The sequence below is a fragment of the Anser brachyrhynchus genome (genome assembly GCF_964034855.1).
Source record: "Anser brachyrhynchus genome assembly, chromosome: 5".
In the NCBI taxonomy this organism is placed as follows: domain Eukaryota; kingdom Metazoa; phylum Chordata; class Aves; order Anseriformes; family Anatidae; genus Anser; species Anser brachyrhynchus.
The window spans coordinates 12,745,340-12,757,834 of record NC_137699.1 but is presented as its reverse complement, the minus strand read 5'-3'; the positions used below and the strand labels follow the sequence as shown (position 1 = coordinate 12,757,834).

At 44.2% G+C, this 12,495-nt stretch overlaps 1 protein-coding gene across 5 annotated transcripts in view; it reads right to left on the bottom strand.

The window, feature by feature from the left end:
• Window positions 1–12,495, bottom strand: part of FUT8 (fucosyltransferase 8) — a 179,237-nt gene that overhangs the window by 124,067 nt on the left and 42,675 nt on the right. For 2 of the 5 annotated variants that reach the window (XM_080592536.1, XM_080592538.1), the window contains exon 3: window positions 9,721–9,830. The gene's annotated coding sequence lies outside the window, so the exon portion shown is untranslated. Of the gene's footprint in view, window positions 1–4,376; window positions 4,725–9,720; window positions 9,831–12,495 lie in introns of those variants that run through there. The other 3 variants (XR_013951407.1, XM_080592537.1, XM_080592539.1) reach the window with 3 other exon arrangements.

Here is a 12,495-nt window from a genome sequence, read left to right as displayed (position 1 = left end):
ACAGAAAGCTACACTTTTGCACTACAAAAGGTTATCTTTTCCTTAAAAAGTGCTTGAAGGTCCACACGCATCTTCCTAAGAGACAGCAAAACGTATATCCTGACACACAAATGATGCTTTTGTCAAGTTCACTGCAACTTCATTGTTGTTTTGTTTTGATATGTTATAGTTGAGCCACCTACACATTTTCTCTGTACCGACTGCGTTCCAGCACAAGGCCCCTGGGAGCTAGGCATCGGCAGTTTTAGACTCATATGACAGCACAGGTTGGAAGAGGCCTCTAGAGGTCCCGAGTCCAACCTCCTATTCAAACTCCAGTCACCTATGAGATCAGACCAAGTTGCTCAGCTTTATTCAGCTGGGTCTTGAAAACTTGTAAGACAGAGGCTGCACAGCTGCTCTGAGCAACCACTTCCACAGCACGACTACAATCATGTAGAGGAAGTTCTTCACCCAGTCTGAACCTTCTTTACTTCAACTTATGACCACTGACTCTTGCGCTCCCACCATACAGCTCAGTAAAGAGCATTGCTCCATCTCCTCAGTGATCTCCTCGAAGGTACCAGCAGGCTGTTGTTAGATCCCCCTGAAGCCTCCTCTTCTCCTGCCAGACAAACCCAGCTCTCTCAGCCTCTCCTCACAGGGCAAGTGCTCCAGCTCCCTAACCCTCCTGGTGGTCCTCCACTGAACTCACTTCAGTTTAATCAATCTTCCCTGTATCGAGGGTCCCAAAACTGGACAAGGTACTGTAGATGTGGTCTAATGAGCCCCAACGGAGAGGGATAATCCCTTCCCTCTATCCACTGGCTGCGCTGTTCATACAGCCTGAGATGTCGCTGGCCTTTTCCTGCAGGGGCATGCAGCTGCTGGCCTGCGTTCAGCGTGCTGCCCACCAGGACCCTCGGGTCTTTTCAGCAGAGCTGCTTCCCAGCTTGCCAGTCCCCCACCTGCATCACTGCAGGGTGCCCTTCCTTCCCAGGGCAGGGCATCTGCCCTGTCAACTATAGTTGACACAGTGAACAAAATCTTGAATTTAGGATGCAGAGCAAGTCTGAGATAGGTGAGAAGACTGGTAGGAAGAAAGAAAAACTCAGATGAAAGACCTCACGTACAAGGTGCTTTTGCTGTATTAATGAACAAGATGTTAAAAGTGTAAACAACACTACATTATACAAGTACTTTGCTATATGTGCTGCAAATATTGGCAAGCGTGAGATTAGTAAGATAGGTATTACACAAAAAGAGAGGGGATTAATATTGTCCTGGAGGATTCAATTTTCTTCTGGTTCCTCACAGGCAAATTCTCTTAATGAAAAAAGTCTTTCAATGGGCACTCAAAACTTTTGACTTAGTATCTTGGGGCTAACTTTACAGCTCTAGATATTTATACTTGCAGTCTAAATCAACAGACATCAAACTACAAATCAAACAGTGAGATATTTTGTAGCATAGCCATTCACAGATCCCAGTTAAGTGATCTATAAAAAAAAAAAAAATTAATAAAGTAAAGCCAGGTTATTGTTAGTACCTGGGAGACAGACCTTCATGAGAAAGCATTTCAGAGCATGCAAATCATTAAAACACTGATAAATTTTGAAAAATCATGTCAAAAGAGCCCTGAATTGGGTATTCAGCATGAAGGTACACATAACACATCTCCAGAGAATTCTGTGAAAATGTTTCTAGTGAAATGTACAGGCGCTAGAGACTGAAGGTAATGAAACAGTAAAAGAGAAAATTAACAAGGTACAGTACGAAAAGCACGTAACAAATAGTAAGTGAGGCCACATATTATTTGGGACCAAGAAAAAAAAGATATGTTGCTCACTGAACACAATCTATGCCATTCTACTCCATATACTAAAAGAAACATTGTAAGGAAAAATGCAACATTTAACCACGTATTTACGGGCTGGGTTACAGTTTTACAAGAATCTCTGGCATTTCATGATTTATGAGAGCTTGATCTTGAAACTTCTAACTTTGAAGACGGCTGTTGTTACATAATAGCAAAACATACGCGTGATCTTCCTAAAAACCACACACATCACCTGCACGTTATATTCATCCTATAACAGATGCATATTAATGCAATCATACATAGCATGCATCATCTGCATTTGTTTTCCTTATTGTATTGGAAGCATAATCTATGACCAAACAGCAAGCTTTTGAATGAGTCCAGAAAAAAAATGAAGTCACATTTTGCTTTGACACTAGCTCCCCCTCCAGACCAGCCTAACATTTTAGTAATTATTTTTTACTTAAAATTCTGGTTTAACAAGATTTAAATACCTAAGTCCAGATCTTCTTCACCTTGATCCCCTTAAAATTCAGTGAACAGACTGATCAGATAAAAAATAATTTCGTACATACATTTTTTACTGAGCATAAACTCCAAGACTAGAAAAATCATTCAGTTTAACACAGATCTGACAGATAAAGCAGCAATTCTATACAGCTACAGAGAGACAGGAGTGGACTGAAAATACAATTTTTCAGGTTAATCCTGTGAATGGTCTGTAATATCTGTAATATATGCAAACTTCCCTGTACAATCAAGCCTCTGTTTGCAGAGCCACAGATGCCAAAACAAAAGGAAGTCACTATGTGGTTTAGTATTACCTTTGCTAATTCACTTTGTATCCCAGCAAGCACTGATAACACTGTTTTTTCTTGTTCTAATATTAGCTAGACCTAACATCTTTTAAGTTGCTCAGCTATTGTGTCTTAGTTTGTTTAGAATTTTGCCAGTTACAAAAGTAAAAGAGAGTTACTACTTGCTGCCTGACCTGCTGTGCTTCTCTGTTGTCAAGCGTCCTGGCAGAGACATCACTGAGCAAGTGAATTTGCATGATTTGACATTCCAGGCTGATTCCTACTTCCCTCATTACTGAGCTGCTTCCTCAGAAAATATGAATAATTGATTATACTTTGAACCTGAAAAAAGGTTGTCTCATTATGTTTTGTTGGGAAAATATGCAAACTCTGCAATACGATAGTTTGCCAGTTACAGGTACAGATAGGTACGTACCCTACCTAACATGTATATAAAACCCTAACAAGTATCAATAAAAATTTGGTAGTAAGCATGTTTGTAATAACCGGAGAAACTGATATTACTGGAAATACATCAAAGTATAGTCACTAATTTTATAAGTTCTAATAACTAGCTCTCTTTAATAATGGAAAGAATTATAACAGAGTCTTCTGTAAAACCGCCCAAAGCAAGAGCCACGCAGGCAATGCTGACTTTTTTTTTCAGCTCAGACTTCTCCAAAGTTTTTGATAATTTACACTGGAGAATGACTTTGAACAAAAATTGACTAATGCTAGAAAAGCCAAGAACCTTTTCATGCTTAAACACTCTTTTTGAGGTATTTACTCCATCAGCTTTCAATTAATGCCTAGATAACAAGACATCACAACACTGCATTTTGGGGTAAAGGAAGCATGCGTGTGTGTATACATCAGCGTTCGCACACACGCTGTATTTGTCATACCGAAAGCGAAGAACATGCTAAACGCTTGGTTGTTTCCCCCACCCACACCCACACCCCATGTGGATGACAGGGCGCTGACCACGCTATGTTACCGCAGGTTGTGCTGTGTGCGCTGCGCACACCGAGGCAGGTACTGCCCCAAGGAACTCAGCCCTCCAACAAGCAACGCGTCAGCTGATGTCTGTGCCTGGAGGCTGTTTGGTACAGCCTGGACCGTGCACGATGCGGTAAACGCCACCGAACAACAGGATGAAGTGAGAGGATGCTTAGGGCAAATCAGCAATATTTAGCTTGCTCTCCGCTGCGCCCTTTCCTCCGGTCTCTGCCTGCTTCTGAGAGCAGAGGGTCGCAGCCCGGTCTTTGGAGAGCACCGGGGGTGCGCACACACGTGTGACAGACCCGAGCAGACGTTAAGCACAAACTTGAGGGAAAAAAACACCTCACCAGCAACAGAGCCCGAGAGCAGAGCGCAGCAAGGCGCTGAAAAGCGGGGCAGGTCGGGGAGAGCCGCGAGCAGCACCCGCCGGCTCCGCACCCCGCACTTCCCCGAGCGGCCCGGGCCGTGAGGCGCGGCCCCGCCGCCAGCAGCCGAGCAGCTCCCCTCAGGCGGCCGCGGCTCCGGGGATGAGGGGACCGGAGGCCGCCCATCGCCCCCCCGCTCCCCGCCGGGCTCCCCCCGGGGCCCGGCCCCGGCCTCCCCGCTCCGCCCGGCGGCCCGGGCCCCTTGCTCAGGTGCGGGAGCCGGGCTCGGGGCTGGGGCCGCCGCCCCCCCCCCCCCTTCCCGGCGGCTGTTGCTGAGCAGCGGCGGCGCCAGGCCCGGGGGCTCGGCGCCCGCCTCCCCCGCTCGCGCCCCCGACCCCCGCATCCCCTTACCCGAGGGCCGGCGCCGCTGCCGGGGCCGAGGCTGCGGAGAGACGCCGGGGCGAGGAGGAGGAGGAGGAGGAGGAGGAGGAGGAGGAGGAGGAGGAGGAGGAGGATGGGGGGCGGGCAGGGGGTGGGGAAGGGGGGCAGCGGGGCGCGGAGACGGAAGCGCGCAGCCCCGAGCCGCCGCGCAGCCCCAGCCCCAGCCCCAGCCGCCGCCGCCGGACTGCGAGACGGGGCGCGAGACGCTGACAGCGCGCGCGCGAGCCGAGGGCGGGCAGCGCCCGCGCCTGACAGCGAAGGCAGCGGGGCGTGCGGCGGCGGCGCGCGCGACCGACGGCTCGCGCGCGCGCCCCCGCCAGGGTAAAGGAGCGGGGAGGGGGGGGGAGGGGGGGGGGGGAGAGGGAAGGCGGCCTATGGGAGCGCGAGCCGGCCTCCCGCTGCTGCCCCAGCGCTCTCGTCATGGAGCGCGGGGAGCGCGCATGCGCCTCGAGGGGAGCATCCAGCGCCCCCCCTCCCCGCGCATCTCCGCGTGCCCCCACCCCAACGGGCGGCGCCCGCGCGGCATCACCACACGCACACCGCCCCCCCCCCCCCGCCCGACCCCGGTGTGTGTGTGTGAGGGGCTGCGGCTCCCGGCCCCGCCGCTGCCGCCCCGCTTCCTGCGGGGGACGTGGCGAGGAAATGAGGCGCTCGGAAGGGGAACTGCGGAGCGAGCGCCTCACGCCGCGGCCGGGTCCCCGCCAGCCCCGGGCGGAGCTCGCCGGGCCCCTAAAGCGGTCACCCGGCCCGGTCCTGCCCCGGCCCGGCGCCCCGAAACGTTTCCTCAGCGCACATAAAGCCCGCTGAGCTCAGGCAGATGCCGCATTTCAGGGCGTTTAACGCCGCAACCTGATTCACTGCGTTCAGCTGTGGAAACCGGGCGCCTTTCCGAAGTTGGTAACGTGCAGCCCAAGCGTCTCATGTTCCCGGGAGATGAGGTGGCAGAGGTGGGAAGGCAGCAGGAGCTTGTTTCGGAGCTCCCCGGTTTGTGTAAAAGCCAGAGCTGGCAGGGATGCATCTTTGTAACTGTATCACACCCTCCTTAGAAGCCCTCCCAGTCTCAGAAGAGCCATCCTGCACACCAGCACTCTACCATGTGTTTGTTCACACGTCTTCTCCAGCTTGTTCCACGTGAACCCTCATTTTTTCCTCCAATATTAATAAACGTTCACAAACGTGCTTATAAGACCTATGGAACTGCCCCTGGTTTTCCTCTTTTGACTTTGTGTGGCAGGGGCCAGTTGCCTGCTCATGTGGAGCTCGGGTCACAGTCGCTGCAAGCATTGTTTGGGGGACAGAAAGAAGAATTATAAAGTTCTCTTCCTGCAGTAACCTTCCAGAGAGGTCTGGAAATGCAAAACTAATGAATGTATCTCTTTTCCCTTAGGTTTTAATTCCTAACTGATGATACAAGAGATTAGTTTAGAAATTGAAACAGTAAGCAGATTGCCAATGGCTCTCAAATATTGAGTTGCTGCTGCTAGTCCCTATTACTGTGATAGTTATTAGTATAATAACTAACAATTATATTGCAGTAATGCCTGCAGTCAAGGACTTGGATTCCAAAACCCACTGGGTCAGATAGAATGGTTTAAACAGTTAAAAGAGCGAACAGCTTGCTGCTTCAAAAGAGCTTACGGAGGTGATGTAGATCCATCAGTAAACTACTGCTAATACATGCATAATGAAAAAAAGAAAAACTGAACTATCATTAACAAACTTAAACTTGTTAACCTACCACCCCTTCAAAGAAAAAACAACAACAACAACAAAAACAGTGCAACAACTCAAAAACATTTGAAAAGTCTAAATACATGCAGAAAGGCCAAAAGTGCATGCAGTGCAGGTAAGGGAAGGCAGTTGCATCAAGATAATCCAGAAACTAAAGCACAGTTTTCCAAAGGACCCATTTAACCACAGACTGCCTTTGCTTGGAGGATCTCACCTAAAGGAAGATTCTGGACGAAAAGAAAATTGTCCAGGGAGACATCTGAAAACTGAAGAGCTTCTCCTAATAGGTCTTGTCTGTCTAGTGGGAAATTACTATTTTATAGACATAAATAAATCTGGCCCCTAACCCACAAAAGATTAGGGTACATTCCATGTGAGTGCTTCTGAGATACAATGTCCACAAACTGGCAGAAAATCAAGGCTGAAATAAATGGGCTATTTCATTAATATGCCTGTGGTGGTTTCAGCAGTACTTACTATGGTGTGAAATTAAATGCATTTCAAATGATTACTTAATGTGATAATGATACTACTGCTGGTTTATCTGCTTGCAAGTCCCTTATATTCTGTGCTATAGGCATGCTATCTTAAACCAAAGAACACAATATAGTACTAGGATTGACTCGGTATCCACTAGAGATACCAGTGGATGAAATGTCATCAATGTGCCCATAACATACGCAGTCAGGAGTTATTTCTATTTGTATTCTAGTTCTAACCATGCTTTAGCAGCTACTGCTGTAAGCCTCATTTTTATTTTGAGGTGATGGAATTGGTGACCTCAGCAGTGCTAAGCCATGACATAATGAGAGAAATGAAATGAAATGAGGACTGAGAGATGAAAATCTAACTGATGAAAATGTTCTTACAAAGTGCTAACTTTTTACAAACGCTAACTGCAGCAGGTATGTACATTTAGAAGTACATTTCCCAAACCAGACTAAAAGGCCAGTAGTTGAATTCTTTTCACCACAAAAAATCATTAAGTGTGGAATCTCACCTGAGACTCCAACAACAGCTCCTTCATCAGGTGGCACAGGGTCAGAGCCTTAGTTTAGGGATACTCTGATACTCTTGATTGTCTTCATAGTAATGGTTTAGCATAGAAAGACTTTCTCCTCATTGAGTTATTTGAAGGTGTTGTTGATGGGCATATTCAAAAAATTTGAGCTCTAGTTCTTCAAATTCTCTGAGAATCGTATAGCCCCCAGAGACAACGAATATCCATTTCTGAAGACTCTTTTAAGTGACTTGACTGATGTCGATCAGTGTCATAAGCACAAAAACTTGTCACAGCTTTCCTTATTACACAATCTGTCCTTATTCATATCTACCCTTTGCACTGAGCATAATTTTTTAATGGAAATTTTAATGAGAATTAAATGACATTTTTTCCTTAAGAAAATGTCAGTAATGGTTGGATCTGTGATTTTTAAATCTACAGCAAAAGCTTCAGGTACTTGAGCTAACAGGATTTCTAGTAATACTGGTAGGGTTTTTATTTCTGCACAGACTTGGTGGAGCTGCACGACTATTTTCCATTCACCAAATAGCACTGGAATGCTTAGAGGGACTGGAGGGACATCAACAATACAGATTTTATCTGTTATCAAATTCAGTAACGAGTCCAATAAAATCTGTTGTGTGGGGGACGGTCAGGATTTTTATATATCATATAGTCTACCCAAATCTGGAGAGACATTTACGTTGAGGCTGTCCTCATGCAAAAAATAAACGAATAAATAAATAAAATCAAGTGCTTTAGTCTAAGTTCCTGACTGCAGAAGCCTAAGCCAAGAATAGGAATTTGAAATCAAAGATTAAAGTGAAATTTAGGCAAAAGTGAAATCATAAATGACTAACCACATATGTTTCTGAAGTCTAAAAGCACTTACATTTTCATCACTTATGTTCCCTGAACATCCCCAGAAATGTTTCATTCTTTTCTAACTCATGCCTATTTCACACTGAGTTGCACAGATAAAGGAGGCTGCAGCACATGGACATGTGGATTCTCCAAGCAGCATCAAGACTGTGGCTACTTTCACTGCAGCGTCAGTGAAGCTGTGTGCCATCCAATGGACCAGTGCTAGAGCATTCACCGAAGATATGAGAGACCCATCTCCAGCTGTCTCCTCTGCCATATATTGCAAATAGACCACAACTTGGCACAACATCCAAGCCCCTTTATGCAACCAGCTCTGTGATCATCTCCAAAGTTAATTCTCTGATCTCCATAAAAAAAAAAAAAAAAAAAAAAAAAGCTGCCTTAATGTTAATATTCCTACATTTCCCTAGAGCCTTCTCTCACCCCACCCCCAAAAAAAAAAAAAAAAAAAAAAAAAAAAGCCCAGTGGGGAAATTGTAATTAAGAATCAAATTACCAGTTCAGGAAAAGTTTAAGTATCTGAGAAGGGATATTTTACACTAGAACCTGTGCCACTTTTTCATGCTTATGATTAGGAAACAAATCATGTTAAGCAATTCTGCAGTTTTAAGATAGAGGCTTCTAGGTTTTGTTGCCCAGTGCACATTTTCTACTTCTTAACCTCACAATCTTAATACATTACCTTTAACTGATACAGACTCACAATCTGTTGGCATCAAGGCAGTATCTCCCTTCATTTGGCAAGAAAGTGCATTCACATAGCAGGTGGAAGCTCAGCAGGGCGACCCTAGTTTCACTTCAGTGAGACATCCTGCCACCTGTCTCAGAAGTTACTGAGTAGCATCTTAAGGCTAAATGTAAAGATGTTTAACTTTGCCCCCCAAACACACAGAGACAATCTGAAGTCCCCAGTCAACGCTCAGAGGATACAGACTTTCTACTTGTGTGAAGTGTTTCTCTCCCTGTGTTAGCTGTCTCCAGCTCTTCACTACCTACAGACCCTAGTGTGGTAAAGGAGTCCAAGTGGATACCACCAACTCCTATAAAAATACCTAAGTTTTTAAATCCTTATCCCTTTGAGCTGTATGATGGCCTCAAAATCTTTAGAAGCAAATTAAGTTGTTAGCTATCATAGTGCTAGAAGTAAGCTTGAAAGCAAGAATCACCAGTACTAGAAAGCTTTTTAAAAAATATTTCTGGAACTGATTTGGGAATATTCATTAAGTGTCAATTCTGTGGTTCTCTTTCTTTCCTTTTTTTTTTTTTGTTACCTTTGCCTTTCTGTACACCTTTTATTTATTACAATATACCTTGCAAATACTTCACCCACAAAGATGTCCAGTTTTGTGCCGCTGGGATTTAAGGGAAGGTCAAGCCACTATCAGCAGGGAGATTACAGAAACTGACAAAGTTAAATACATGATTTCTTTAAATTGCCTAAGAATACTACCCACTGTTTAATGTAAAAAAATGATATCTTTTTTATTATTATTATTCTAAAGAATGTTTTAAGGGGTCCCTCAAATATCTTTTTCTAGCCCTCAGAAGTTTTCTTGCTTTCTCCACAGACTTAAAATTTGATCTCGTGCTTGTTGAAATCTCAGTTTCAGATAAAACAGAATTTCAAGTAATTGAATAAAATGTGAGTTAGTAATGTTATAAGAAGTTTTTTTAAACAATTTAACTCTGACTTACATCCACATCAATGAAAGTGAATCACCAAAATCCGTATTTCTTATATTCCAGGAAATGCCATCAGGTATAGCCAGTCACAGTAAGTGCAGTACAAAGTAATGCTTCCTCCGCTGTGGAAAAAAAAAAAAGGGGGGGATAGAATTACGAAGAAGTATTGCTGTTGCAAGATATAAGCACTCTAGCATAACTTACAGAAGAACTTGCAGCTGCAGATCAACTCAACAAACCTTTCTATCCCATTTATCAAAACACTTTTGGTTTCCAGCTTAAAGCAGGTGAAACCATAACAAATATTGCACAAGGAATGTTTATCTGTATCCAAAGCGTTTGAATAAATTGTTTATAGAAATCAGTGTAAACTTGATCTTTCTTGACACTTCCACTTTTACAACACTTTACTTCGAATTCCGACAAGTTCTGCGGCATACAACTTTGTTTCTGACCACACACTGGTTTTACAGCAAGCCAAGACTTAAAGGTCAAAAGGAGAGAAGTACGAACACTATTAAAATGAGCTGTGCCGGTCACATAATGATACAATCACATTGTGGATGCTCAATAAAGATCGAAGGTGCCTGTGGCTATGTGGAAAAACTGCTGTAGAGTGGTATCTTTTCTGAGTGAATGAACCAGGGACAGATCTACCATCACAGCAGCAGCCTGTGCGTCCCAGCAGAACAGAGACGATCTGCTCATAATATTGGAGAGGCGGGACTGTAAATGCAAAGACAAAAGGAGCTTCTCTACGTGCATTTTTTAGAATAGAGCCATAAATAACAGCTATATGAATTTAATCAGTTGTTCCATGCAGATGAGCAATTAAAATACAAAATACTTATAAAGTGTTTTGGATCATCTCATGCACAGTAAGAGCTGCTTCAAGATTAAAGCTCAACCATGCTACTTGCACTCCAAGCTGGGCTGGCAGCGGTGTGAACACTGCCACTCGAAGTCTGCCCAACACTTCCCACTTTAAGATCCCGCTCCGAGTTTTTTTAAATTCTTTTTCTCTCTTTTTTTTTTTTTTTGGAGTGCCTTAAGCTTTGGAATAAGAATTTCAAATCTGTCAGGATTACTCTGCTGAAAAGAATGTGACTTCAACTTTTACTCTAAAAAACTACTTTTATGTAGCCAAGCTATTTGTATAAGGAGCAAAGGGAGCATATATATTTTTAAAATCAGATTTTTTGCAGAAAGTGAATACTCAGGAGTAACATATAAACAAATTGTTTGTTGTGGTTTAACCCTGGTAGGCAGCTAAGCACCACACAGCTGCTTGCTCATTGACTTCCAGCGGGATGGGGAAAGAGAATTAGAAGAGCAAAAGTTAGAAAATTCCTGGGTTGAGAGAAAGACGGTTTAATAAGAAAAAAATACAATTAAATATAATAAATAAATAAATAAAAACACACACAACCAAGAAAAAAAAACACAAGTGCAACAAAAAGGAACTGCTCACCACCACCAGACCGATGCCCAGCCAGCCCCTGAGTAACAGCAGCCCTGGCAAACTCCCCCCCAGCTTTTATTGACGAGCATGGGGTCATATGGTTTGGGATACCCCTGCGGTCAGTTGGGGGTAGCTGTCCCCATTGTGTCCCCTCCCAGCTCCCTGTGCACCCCCAGCCTGCTCGCTGGCAGGGCTGCACAAGAAGCTGAGCTGTGCAAGCACTGCTCAGCAACAACTAAAACACCCCTCTGTTATCAACACTGTTTTCGTCACAAATCTAAAGCATAACACTGTACAGGCTGCTATGAAGAAAATTAACTCTATCCCAACCAAAAGTAGAGTTTTGCAACTATCTTTTCCAACCAAATTTCCCCAAAATGCAGAACGTATTGTATACGATCTACTATTTCAGCTGAAACTGAATTGCTGGTCTAGGTGTGTATGGAGACTAGAAGAAAGAAGTCTTCACACTCATGTTTCAGGTAGTCTCCATGAATCTCTGACTCATGAAAAGCTAACACATCCTTACAGACGAACTCGTCATTTTTGCAGTGTAAATGACCAGGCAAAGCAGCATTACTAGAGCTGATCAGTGATTACAAGACTTAAACATGTAAATGTGGTATTACTAAGATGTGAATTGCTACAATATTTGAAGGAATCCTTGTTCAACTTTTATTTTATAATAACCAAATGCATGACACTCAGAAGAGTTTAGTGTCTGCATGAACTCCGAAGTACATAAAGCTGTATTAACTCTATCTTCTAGACACTATTTTCCTCTGTGAAGCAGTGGAGATATGCTTGTTCATCAACAGCACATTTTTACATGAAGATCTTCCTAGATCGTATTTCTGCCAACAGAGGCGAGGGGAAAGTGGCATTTATTTTTGAATGCTTATGTATGCAACGATGTTTCTTCCGGGTAGTTTGCATTTTGTATTCACCTACAGAGAAATACAAAGCTGCCAGACTGTCGGTATTTTTGTAGGCTAAGTACAAAAGGCCACTCTTTTCCTTTAAGAAGAGCTTGGCCCTCGGATTTGCAATTCTTGCTCACTTCCAGTAACTTATTCCAGATTGATGACCTGCCTTTGACTGGACTGGACATTGTAATTCCTACTTGTTAATTTGCTTCCTCGCTCAGATCAAGTTACCTACTCCAATAAAGTCCTGTAAACACCTTTATCATTTCTTATAGGATTTTCAATATCGGAGCTATAACAATAGCATTATCAGATCATTTCTAGGTATTCACGCCTGTTGGAGAACCAGGGCTTATCAGAGATCTGCATCTGTGTGCACAGAGGGGTGCGGTGCTCCCT